An 11,842-nucleotide genomic window follows, 5' to 3' on the forward strand; every position below is an offset into this window, starting at 1 on the left:
CGGGAGATACAATAGGCCGTCAGGGGAGCTGGCTGGAGCGCGAGCGGGCCGATCGTGACGAGGTCCAGGATCGCCTCAGCGAATTGGTGAACCAAGTTACCATGCACGTGTTGCGGCTGCGCGATGCCTACCGTCGTGCCAGCGCGACGATGCCGGCCATTGGGCTAAACCCGTTCGACCACCCGGTCAACTTCAACGAGTTGCGGCTTGATCTGGTCTCCTTCTTCACCTATATCTCCGAGGAGCTGAGCTGTCTCCGCGCGATGGTGGGGGATGAGCTAGACAAGGAGGGGTTGCAGGCTGCCATCGCCGTTGCCGAGCGAATCCTTTCAGGGCTCCGTCACTGGAATCCATTCGTGCCATTGGACGCCGTCTTTGACGAGCTGGCTCCTGTAGACCGGGAGCGGGCTCTACGGGTGGTTGCACCTTGCATCACCAACGTCGTGCGCCTCGAGAAGCAGTGGGACTTCAGTGGTATTTAGGCGCCCTCTGCATGGGCAGTTGGATCAAACTCAGACGGTGCAGATCAGTCACTGTAGCACAAAGCGTGTGGGTGTGTTTGGTTGCATTCTCATCTCAATATAGTTGTTTCCTCTTCGTGTATTTTTGTCAACCTACTAGTGTGGACTCATGCACCCTTCATGCAGTCTGCCAAACACCCAAAAGTGGGTCGAGAATGGAACTTTTGCTCCCATCCCGTGCACCCTTCATACACCCTGCCTAACACTATTCGTGCTTCATATGGTTCATGTTTTATGGAGTACTGTAGCACCGTACTCTCCGTGCGCTATGGACCTAGTTCTGTTAACATTGATCTCATCGTTCATTCTCGATCGGAAAGTCAAAAAAGCGGTACTATGTTACATATAGGAGTAGTTGACATGCGCACACCATCATTTGTTATCATCATATCTTACTACACTAGCAACAAGATTGTGTAATACTGACGTATGAACCACTGCACATGCCTAGTAGTAGGAGCACTGTGTATGTTCAAGTGGCTGCCGTGTTTCGCACTCCTCCGTCATAAGAGTGGAAACGCTTGTTGTAATCATTTTTTTATTTAGAAAAATAGTGGACACGCTCTACCGTGTGGATCCTCCTCCAGCCATGCACTAAATTACTCACTTTCGCCGACATGTGGGACAGCCAGCACCTGGGTCTACCAGCAATGCACTAAATTACTCCGTAGTAGAGTGACGGTAGACTACCCTGATCGAACCGCCGTAGTAATGCCCAATGAGCCGTCAAATCACAAAACCCCCTCCTTTCCAGCAGTAAGTTGGATGGACAAAGCAACCATCATTTCACTCTTCTCTCTCAGCTTCCTCTCTTGAAGAAAACCCCCACTCGCTTCGCTTCTCCCTCATTTCGTTCCTCCTTTCACTCTTCTCTCTCAGCTTCCTCTCTTGGATGGACGTCGGAGCACCAACCGACGTGATGTCTATGGCTCTGGCCAAAACCGTCGAGGCTCATGGTACGAAGAAGCGCAAGCACCCCGCCGAGACTACTGCAGGCAAGCTCAAAGCCATCGCCCTGTCCAAGCCCCCCTCTTCGGGATCCCTCATTAAGCAAGTCCAGGTAATGTCTCTTGTTGACGATCTTTTTCTCGATCTTGATCGTGTTTTTTCATCTAACACGCAGTACTAGTACTGGTAGTACAACTTTTTGGGTGATCTTACATGTGATTTTAGTGTGCCAAATGACGGTTCTAAATTCCTCTTTTGACCAAAACATGCGAGAGGTTGACACTGATTTCTTATAGATTACTTTCAACTACTCCCTCTGTCCCAAATTTCTTGTCTTAGATTTGTCTAGATATGGATGTATCTAATACTAAAATGTGACTTGATACATCCGTATCTAGACAAATCTAAGACAAGAATTTTGGGACGGAGGGAGTACTTTATGAACATCAATGCTACCTTTTAAGAGGGTATATTTGCCTCAGTAACTTGTGTTATGGATATTGCATGTAATCCCTCTGCTCTCATGCCTTTGAATACATGTTCTAGTGTCTTTGTTCACTCATTTCTGTGCATATATGTAGTCATATATGGAGTATAATATCGAAAATCATCTTATATTTCTGAACGGATGTAGTAATAAAATATGGTTTCTGTTTGAATTAGAACCAGGTCCGCGGTGGAGATGAAGTTCTCAAAGTCATGCCGTGTGAACTGGAAGACCTGATGATGAGTTCTACTGCTGAACTATCCAGCTGCTGTGTCCTTGTCGCCACGTGTCCTGAACTAGTGTTTTCCTATAGCATTGTTGTCACGCGTGTTCTCGAGGCTGTACTTGACCACAACAATTTCCTGGTTGTGCCTTCGATCACGAATGGTGTGGTTCTTGTAAAGCTTCCCAAAAAAATCTGATGCGGCCTATCTTCATCATCATGTTTATGAGTGGAAAGACCACTCTGTTAGGTTCTCCAAGGATGACAAGATGGTGATGGTGCATGTAGACATCTCACACGAAGTCCATGGCCAAGTCAGTTTTGCGGGGTTCATCCCGTAGGTCGGTGGCAAGAAATAGTCTGCAGAGTTTAGTTAGTGCAACTTTGCTTGTCTGTAGTAAGTACTATTGTTCAGTACTTGATTTGTGTTTGTGAACCCTGTATTGTTTATTAGTACTACCGCTTTTGGTGTGTGGTCAGTCCTGAGAACGATCTATGTTAATGTCTATCCTCTCAATTCAGTCTGTATATTTTGAAGTATCCAGATCATATTTTTTGTGAGGACGGTTTATCAATTATGGTTACACTCCAATATCTGTATGCATTGCAGGGTTTATCGCACCCACCAGGATTTCCAGTCCCATGGATGTTCGGTCAATACGATTTGTCACGACCTTTGGACTGTCCTGCTTGTGGGAGTAGGCGGGGCCCCTGCATGCCACATGTAGTTGGACGATCAATCTTCTATTTAGTACTTCAACATAGTGATTTCCTGGTAAGGATTCACTCGTGTCACATCAAGTAAATCTTATTGATTTACTGTCTAAATCTTATTGATTTAATGTCATGTTTTCTTTCTTTTCCTACAATTTTACGATGCAGGTTTTACCATGTGACATTCATCACAGAATAAACTGTTTGGTTTGCTCTACGATGGCTATTTTTGCAGGTTTCACTTCTTATGTCGTGTCAGTAACGAAGGCACTTTCCATCACTTATATTACTGGAAAAAATTGGATCAGTCTGTTGTCTGAGTACAAGCTGAATCCCTATGATGAACTACAGTTTGGTTTAACAAAAACGCCACAATTAGTCCTTCTCGCGTTTAAAGGAAATGAAGAAAAAAACTGGATCACGGTCACGGATCCTAGTCAAGTTAGAAAGCTCATCATAGCAGACCAGACACGATCGCCGCTGTCTCGTACAGATCAAGCACCGGCAGTTGCTCTAGCACTGACAGCGGTAGCAGCTCAGTCTGATCCAGCTGAGGATTGGGCACCGACAGCGTCAGCGGATCAGTCTGATCTACCGGAGGATCGGGCATCGACACCGGCACCTGCTCCGACACCGGCACCAGCTCTACAAGGAGCACCATCTCCGGTAGCAGCAGCGGCTTCGGCACCTACACCAACACTTGCACTTGCATCTGCTCCGGCCCATGCAGTTGCACCGGCAACCGACTGGGCTGCAGTTCGCACTTCATATACCAAAGTCCTTACAAAAACCGACATGTCCACCTTCTTGGTAAGCATTGGCCGCCCAAATTCTTCATTCTTTTTTCTTTCCATGTTGTTTCACATGATCCACTTTGTTGATCTAATTGTTTGGGTATGTCTTCTTGTTTGCAAACAGAGAATTCCTAGAGCAACGAGGGAGTCGTTCAACAATCAGGGCGACCGCGGCCAAGTTTCTCTTACCATGCGCAACCTTGGTGTGAATGAACCTGCTCAATATACCGTAAGTACAGAGGATGGTCGCATGATGATTGATGCTAAAGGATGGTCAAGGTTCAAATCTAAATCATATCTTGCGGTAGGGGATGATGTCAAAATTGAACTTTCTCGGCAAGGAGAGCTGGTCCAAATCAACTTTGAAATTCTTCAGTAGCAGCACGCAACTGCCGAACTAATCTATCCTCCGAGAGATTTTGATGTAATAATCTGGCATGGTGAAACAAGTGTCCTGTGTGTATAAGTAGTACGACAGTATTATTTATCACATGGTATATCGTTGATAGAATTGCAACTCTGATTGCTGGTTAGGAACTATCGTTCGATTTCATTCCAATAGTTGCCGTGCTTTATTCAATTTTGTGTATTCGCCTTGCGACAGCATCTAAAACCAGCACCGTACTGATCGCTTGCAATATGAAAAACGCTGAGGTAGAACACATGGGCCCCCAAACATGCAGGGTCGGCCTACAGCCCAAAGTCCAGAACCGTGAGCCTATCTGAGTATTATATTCTCAACTGAACCCCCATAAAAAAAGCTGAACCCCCATAATGCCCTTGTGTTGCGGAGGGAGTATATTTCTCGGCAAGGTGAGCTTGTGATATAAAATATTTGTATATATTATTACAGAGGGAGTATCTATCTGTCAAAATATATATTTATGTGTAAGTAGTTACTCCTGTCTTTCTACTTCCTTTCGCTGATATGTGGGGCAACCGACAACGGGGTCCACGTGCCACATGCACAAATTAGAGTGCACAACTTCACGGTAGACACACCCCGGTTGTAGCGCCGCAGTAATGCCTAATGAGCCGTCAAATCACAACCCCCCTTTCCAGCTTTAGCAGTAAGCTGGACGGACGAAGCGGCAATATTTCACTGGGCCTGAATCCCCTTCTCCCTCGTCTGCTTGTTCTGAGAAAACCCCCTCTCGGCGATTGCATACGGTTTTCTCATGGAGAACCAGGTATGAATTGTTCATCCATCCCCTATAAATCCAAGTCCCTTGGCCGCAGGTAATCCTAGGATGGCAGCCGCCGCCGTTGATGCATTTTTCTTCCTACTGAATCTAGTGTGTTTCATTTGCAGTGCCCAAAGTGCGAGTACCCTATAGGTTTCTGCACCCTCGGCGAGATGCCACACTTGTTCCTTCTCATCCTAACACAACATTTTGAAACACGCACAATATGTTCCTAGAATCCTCTTTTCTATCCGGGAGGGTGGGTTTTTTTTGAACATGTTGTGTTCTCATATTATTTTTCCTGTAGTGTATTATTTGCTCTACCAGAACACATGTACTCAAGATGCTCGGCCTTGCCATAACTGAATACACTAGTTTAATGGTCACAGTGAAGACAAGCCATGGATATAAGTTCCGAGTTGGGTTCATGAACCAAGAAGATCGCTGCTTTTTTTATGGCCGAACTTGGATAAACTTTCTCAAGTGTTACAGACTGAAAGTTGGCGCACGAATGTTGATGGAAATAGCAGAACCTGGTCTCATCTTCACTGCGATCTTCCACCCCGACGTCGTTCCAATTGTTCATCCATGTTAGTTTTGTTTCTGGTTCTTTCTTGTTGCCTCGATTACTTCTTAATCCACCTATTCTGTCCAAGTAATCACAATTTAACTTTAGAAGTAGCAACGAATCTCTCACGCAGATGCTACTTCTAACTAATATTTTCTTATAATTGGTGGCACGTGTAGGTTTTTTCAGAGTTAAGAAGTCTACTCGTTTGTTACTCTGTAATAACTCGGCTGTTACTAATGGCACTGAAGTTGACTGGATCGACATCCACAAGTTCCTACACTTTATTGATCGTCTTGAGGTCCTTGTGGGGCGTTTCAATGGTGGAAGGCCACGTGGGATATGTGTGCCACTGTTGCACTCGTTGAACAGGTCCAAATGTGTCGAGAAACTTATGGTACGAGCTGTTTTCTGTTATATATGTTGTTCATAAACTATTGCGTATACACAGTTTTATAGCTGTGATCTTCTTGAAACAGGAACTGCCGAGTTCTATTGTTCCTATACAGATGCCTGACCATGGTCGGGTCAGACTTGCGCTTGGTCACAACATGATGTTTATGTAGACCTACTCAATTCCCCTTGGAGGTGAAAAGATACTTATTCATGGGTGGTCTCAAATAATGAAGGCCCGTCCATCTTGGAGAATAGGACAGAAGATTATGTTCATGCTTTTCCATGGCTCTAAAGCGAATATCCTGTTTATTGACCATGTTGCGAGATGAAGCCACTTTCAGAAGGTTGTGGATGCGCGGGGTGGCGCCTGGGCCTTGTCCTGGGGCTTGGCGGCCTCACCCTTGGTTAACTGTAGGCAAAGTAGCACTGTTCGAGGCGTGCTTTGTACGGTTGAACCTGTATAAGTACTTATACTACTTTCAGCTTTGGTTGTTAAGTGCCCCTGCTAGTTTCAGTTAAGGTTGTTAAGTACTCCTGCTGCTTTTACAGTCTGTTGTGTTTCTTCAGTCCTGTCTTCCAGCCGCCAAAACCAAACCAGCGCCGGCGGGGCCGCCTGCTTCCGCCTCCCATGGCTGGCTGCGCCTCAACGCACGCATCACCGCCCCACCGTCTCCAAAATCGTTAACGCCGATGTCCTCCGCGCACTTTGGTGCACTCGCCGCGGCGCCGCCCTCTCGCGTTGTTAACATGGTCAACAAACAACAGAAATCGGCAGAAGTACGTGGAGAGGATGATAGTAGGGGCCCACCACGTCAGCATATGGAAAAATAAAATGCTTCCTCCTAGTGTTTTCCTGACATTTGGGACCCACGACATTATGAGCGCATATAGTCAATAGACAAGAGAACAACACAAGATTGGATGACACCTGGGACGTAGCTACTCGAGCAGTATTTTTTTGTTTGGTATTGTTGAGACGGAGTAGGGTTTGAACTAGGCTGTGGCCCGTCTAGCCCAGGCTTATATTTTATGTTCACCATGTGACCAGCCCAGCTATTTTTTTCTTTGTGAAAATGAGCCCAGTTTATTTTTTCTGAAGAATACCCATTCCAAGCCTACTTATTTTTCTACGCCCTGATGGGCTGCAACTCTTTCAAGACACCTGCAAATCTTGAAAGTAATATGAAATGGGTTGTAAATATAAAAACAAATGACAAATTGGCAATTACTTTATAATTTCTGAATTTTTTCACATTTTCAGATTCCTATTTCACTGGGCATTAACCTAATTTAAATATATCTTCAAAGTAATTTAAATCTAGCTCGACATTTCGGTATTAAAAATAGTTTGGAACCCACAGAAATATGTGAAATTGGCCCTGGCCAACCAAAAAAAACGACTGCAATAAATTGCATAAGAAGTTGCCATGACCTATATATAAATTATTAAAAAAAAGAGGGATTGGTCTGACTTGTGGGCTTGTTTAGTTGACGCGTATGCAAGATTTTTTTAGTTATTATATATGTCAACAAACGATTCTAGCAGACGTAACCATTGGATGTGAATCCAATGGCCGTCGTGTTTCTTCAATCTCTGATCTTCTTTCTCCAGCTGCCAAAGCAGCGCCGGCGGGACCGCCTACTCCCACCTCCCGCGGCCGGCTGTGCTACCGCGCAGGCCTCAGCGCCCCTACTACTCCCACCGCTGGCCAGTGCATCCCTCTACTCACCCACGCCCCCTGTTATTCTACGGCGACGGCAGCCTCACACCGCAGCCGAACTGGTGAACCCCCGTACTCCTCTCCGCGCGGGCTTCCACTGCCGCGTCTTCCCCGGCTCCGTGTCGTCCCCTTCCTAGGCCTCGCCGTCGTCCACCGCCGTGGTGCTCTCGGCACGGCATGGTCAATGTGGTCAACAACCGACTTCCATCGGAAGAGTACTGTACGTGGAGAGGCTAACAGCTGGGTCCACGGCAGCCGCAAGGAAGTTCCTCCTTATTACGCGGAAAATAATTATTCCTCCACCTGACAGCAGGGACCCACCGGACGGGCCACCAGTATTTCGCGAAAAAAATGTTTCCCCCTGACTGCTAGGACCCATAGGACGGGCCACCGTATTTCGCGAAAAAAACGTACCCCCCGCTGTCAGCTCGGACACACCGGAAGTGCCTCCTTATTATGCACAAAAAAAATGAATACCCCCTGCTAGCTGGGACCCACCTTGGTGGGAGGGTGACTTGTGGGCCTACTAAGTTGACTGGGACAGAGGCCTTTAACAACTTTAGTCAATATATGAACGATTCTAGCTCAAGTGACCATACGATGTCCATCCAACGGCCATAGTGCTTGTTCAACCTTTGGTCTTCTTGCTCCAGCCGCCCAAAGCAGCACCGGTCGTGCCGCCTGCTCCTGCCGCCTGTGGCCGGCTGTGATGCCGTGGAGGCCTCACCGCCCCCTACTACTCCCACCGCTGGCCAGGCCATCCCTCTACGCACCCACACCCCTGTTATTCTGCGGCGATGGCAGCCTCACACCGCAGCCGAACGAGTGAACCCTCGTACTCCTCTATGTGTGGGCATCCACTACCGCGTCTTTCCCGGCTCCGCATCATCCCCTTCCTAGGCCTCGCCATCATCCACCGCCCTGGTGCTCTCGGCGCGGCATGGTCAACGTGGTCAAGGAATGGCTTCCATCGGACGTGGACTGTACGTGGAGAGGCTGACAGCTAGGTCCACGGTCGCAGCAAGGAAGTGCCTCCTTATTACGCGCAAAATAATTATTCCTCCACCTGACAGCGGGGACCCACCGGACGGACCACCGTATTTCATGAAAAAACGTTTCCCTCCTGACTGCTGGGACCCACCAGCTACATCTTTGCAGGCACGGAAGTGCGTCCAAAAAAACGATTCATCCCCCAGACTGCTAGGACCCACCAACTACATCTTCGCATGCAAGGAAGTGCGTCCGAAAAAACGATTCACCCCCCTGACTGCTGGGACCCACCAGCTACATCTTCACATGCAAGGAAGTGTGTATGAAAAAAAACGACCCCCCTGACTGCTGGGACCCAGCAGCTACATCTTCGCACGCAAGGAAGTGCATCCGGGTAAAAAAAAACAAAACGATGCGCCCCCCTGACTGCTGGGACCCACCAGCTACATCCTCGCAGGCAAGGAAGTGCCTGACAGTCAGGACCCACCTGGTCGAAGCGTACATAGCGTTGTCATTCTGGTCGCGAACGTGTACATACATATATACTGGTCGATGTAGAGGCGCGCACGTGTCGTAGTAGAGGCGCGTACGTGTCGTAGTAGAGGCGCGCACGTAGCATGTACACATACGTACATCGGCCAGGGTGCAAGAAAGAAAATACAGCCACGTACGTACATACGGGCAGGCTCTCGAACACCTACTTGCTCATACGTATGGCCAGGGCTCGTGTACATGGCTGGGTCGGAATGGAGAAACAACGTCGTCGTCCTGTTCATGGGGAAGCAATGGAAGCGTCGTGTTCATGGGGAGGCAACGGAATGCATCGTGTTCATGGGGAGGCAACGGAATGCGTCGTGTTCATCGGGAGGCAACGAAACACATGGGAGCCAACCGGCTGGGTCAGAACGGAATGCGTGGTCGTGTTCATCGGGAGGGCTTGGATGGAACAGGCGATGGAAACGAGGCCCGACGTACCGCAAAACAGAGGAAACGACCTTGTGTTCGACCAGCCACGTTCGAAACGGGATCCTATTCATCGGGAGGGGTCTGGCGTACTGCAAAACGGACGAAACGGACCTCCTACGGTCGAAACGGGGGTCCTATTGATCGGGAGGGGTGTGGCGTACCGCAAAACAGACGAGACGGACCTCCAACGGTGGAAATGGGGGTCCTGTTCATCGGGAGGGGTGTGGCATACCGCAAAACGGGACTCCACGGGATATTGTTCATCTCCACCGTCGACCTCCTCCAGCCTCCATGGGATACTGTCGACCTCCTCCAGCCTCCACGGGCTCCTATTCATCCAGCCTCCACCGCGCGCTACTCCACCGGCTACTATTCAACCACCCCTCCATGGGCACCCCTCCACCGTCTATTGTTCATCCAACCCTCCACACCACAGGGTCCTATTCAACCACCCCTCCACGGGCACCCCTCCACCATCTACTGTTCATCCAGCCCTCCACACCACGGGGTCCTGTTCATCCAGAGGCAACGCCACCGCTCACTTTTCATCCAACCCCCCCGGCAACGCTCACTGTTCATCCAATCGATCGGCTTCCGTTAGCAGCAGTAGCGAAGGAATCGCTCGATCGGGTTCAGTTAACAGCCATCGATCGATAGCTCGGGTTCAGTAATGCGTAGCCTGCAGTGCAATCGCTCGGGTTCAGTTAGAGCCCAATGCCTCACTCAGGTTCAGTTAGAGCCAAGGCCTCGCACACATGCGCGTACGCGTACGAGAGAAACGCGCATCGCTCGGCCCCCGACCTCCCACCGTAACCGGGAACTCCCCGAAATTTTCCTCCCCCTCGCTTCTACCACGGTTTTTTCCATCATGGATGGCCCAAAGAATGTCATGCAGCTGCGTCTCCGGCCCGCCCAGGACGAAAAGTCCATTTTCTGTCATGATTTTTTATCATAGAATTGGAGCACACCACATCTATGATGATACCGGGTTTTGTCACAATTATCCTCATAGAAGTGTCATATGTATGACAGAAAAAAATCCGTTCGGCCCAAAATGTCACGGATGTGTCTTTTTATTGTAGTGTAGTGTGAATGCCAAAAGATGTAAGGTTGATAATGATAGCCTTACATACTTGTGGCACTGCTGCCTTGGTCACATTGGTGTCAAACGCATGAAGAAACTCCATGCAGATGGACTTTTGGAGTCTCTTGATTATGAATCATTTGGCACATGCGAACCATGCCTCATGGGCAAAATGACCAAGACTCCGTTCTCCGGAACAATGGAGCGAGCAACCAACTTATTGGAAATCATACTGATGTGTGTGGTCCAATGAGTGTTGAGGCTCGTGGTGGTTCTCGTTATGTCCTCACCTCACTGATGACTTAAGTAGATATGGGTATGTCTACTTGATGAAACACAAGTCTGAGACATTTGAAAAGTTCAAGGAATTTCAGAGTGAGGCTGAGAATCAACATGACAGGAAAATAAAGTTCTTATGATCAGATCATGGAGGGGAATATTTGAGTCACGAATTTGGCACACACTTAAGGAAATGTGGAATTGTTTCACAACTCACGCTGCCTGGAACACCTCAGCGTAATGGTGTGTCCGAACGCCGTTATCGCACTCTATTGGATATGGTGCGATCTATGATGTCTCTTACCGATCTACCGCTATCATTTTGGGGTTATGCTATAGAGACTGCCGCATTCACTTTAAATAGGGCTCCGTCAAAATCCGTTGAGATGACACCGTATGAATTGTGGTTTGGGAAGAAACCTAAGCTATCATTTCTAAAAGTTTGGGGATGCGATGCTTATGTCAAGAAACTTCAACCTGAAAAGCTCGAACCCAAATCGGAAAAATGTGTCTTCATAGGATACCCTAAGGAAACTATTGGGTATACCTTCTACCTCAGATCCGAAGGCAAGATCTTTGTTGCCAAGAATGGATCCTTTCTAGAGGAAGAGTTTCTCTCGAAAGAAGTAAGTGGGAGGAAAGTAGAACTTCATGAAGTATTGCCTCTTGAATCGGAGAGTAGCGCAACTCAAGAAAATGTTTCTGTGGTGCCTGCACCGACTAGAGAGGAAGTTAATGATGATGATCATGAAACTTCAGATCAAGTTGCTACTGAACTTCGTAGGTCCACAAGGACACATTCCGCACCAGAGTGGTACGACAACCCTGTCCTGGAAATCATGTTGTTAGAGAATGGTGAACCTTCAAACTATGAAGAAGCGATGGCGGGCCCGGATTTCGACAAATGGCTTGAAGCCATGAAATCCGAGATAGGATCCATGTATGAAAACGAATTATGGACTTTGAC

This window comes from Triticum aestivum, chromosome 2A, assembly GCF_018294505.1.
Source record: "Triticum aestivum cultivar Chinese Spring chromosome 2A, IWGSC CS RefSeq v2.1, whole genome shotgun sequence".
Classification (NCBI taxonomy): Eukaryota; Viridiplantae; Streptophyta; class Magnoliopsida; order Poales; family Poaceae; genus Triticum; species Triticum aestivum.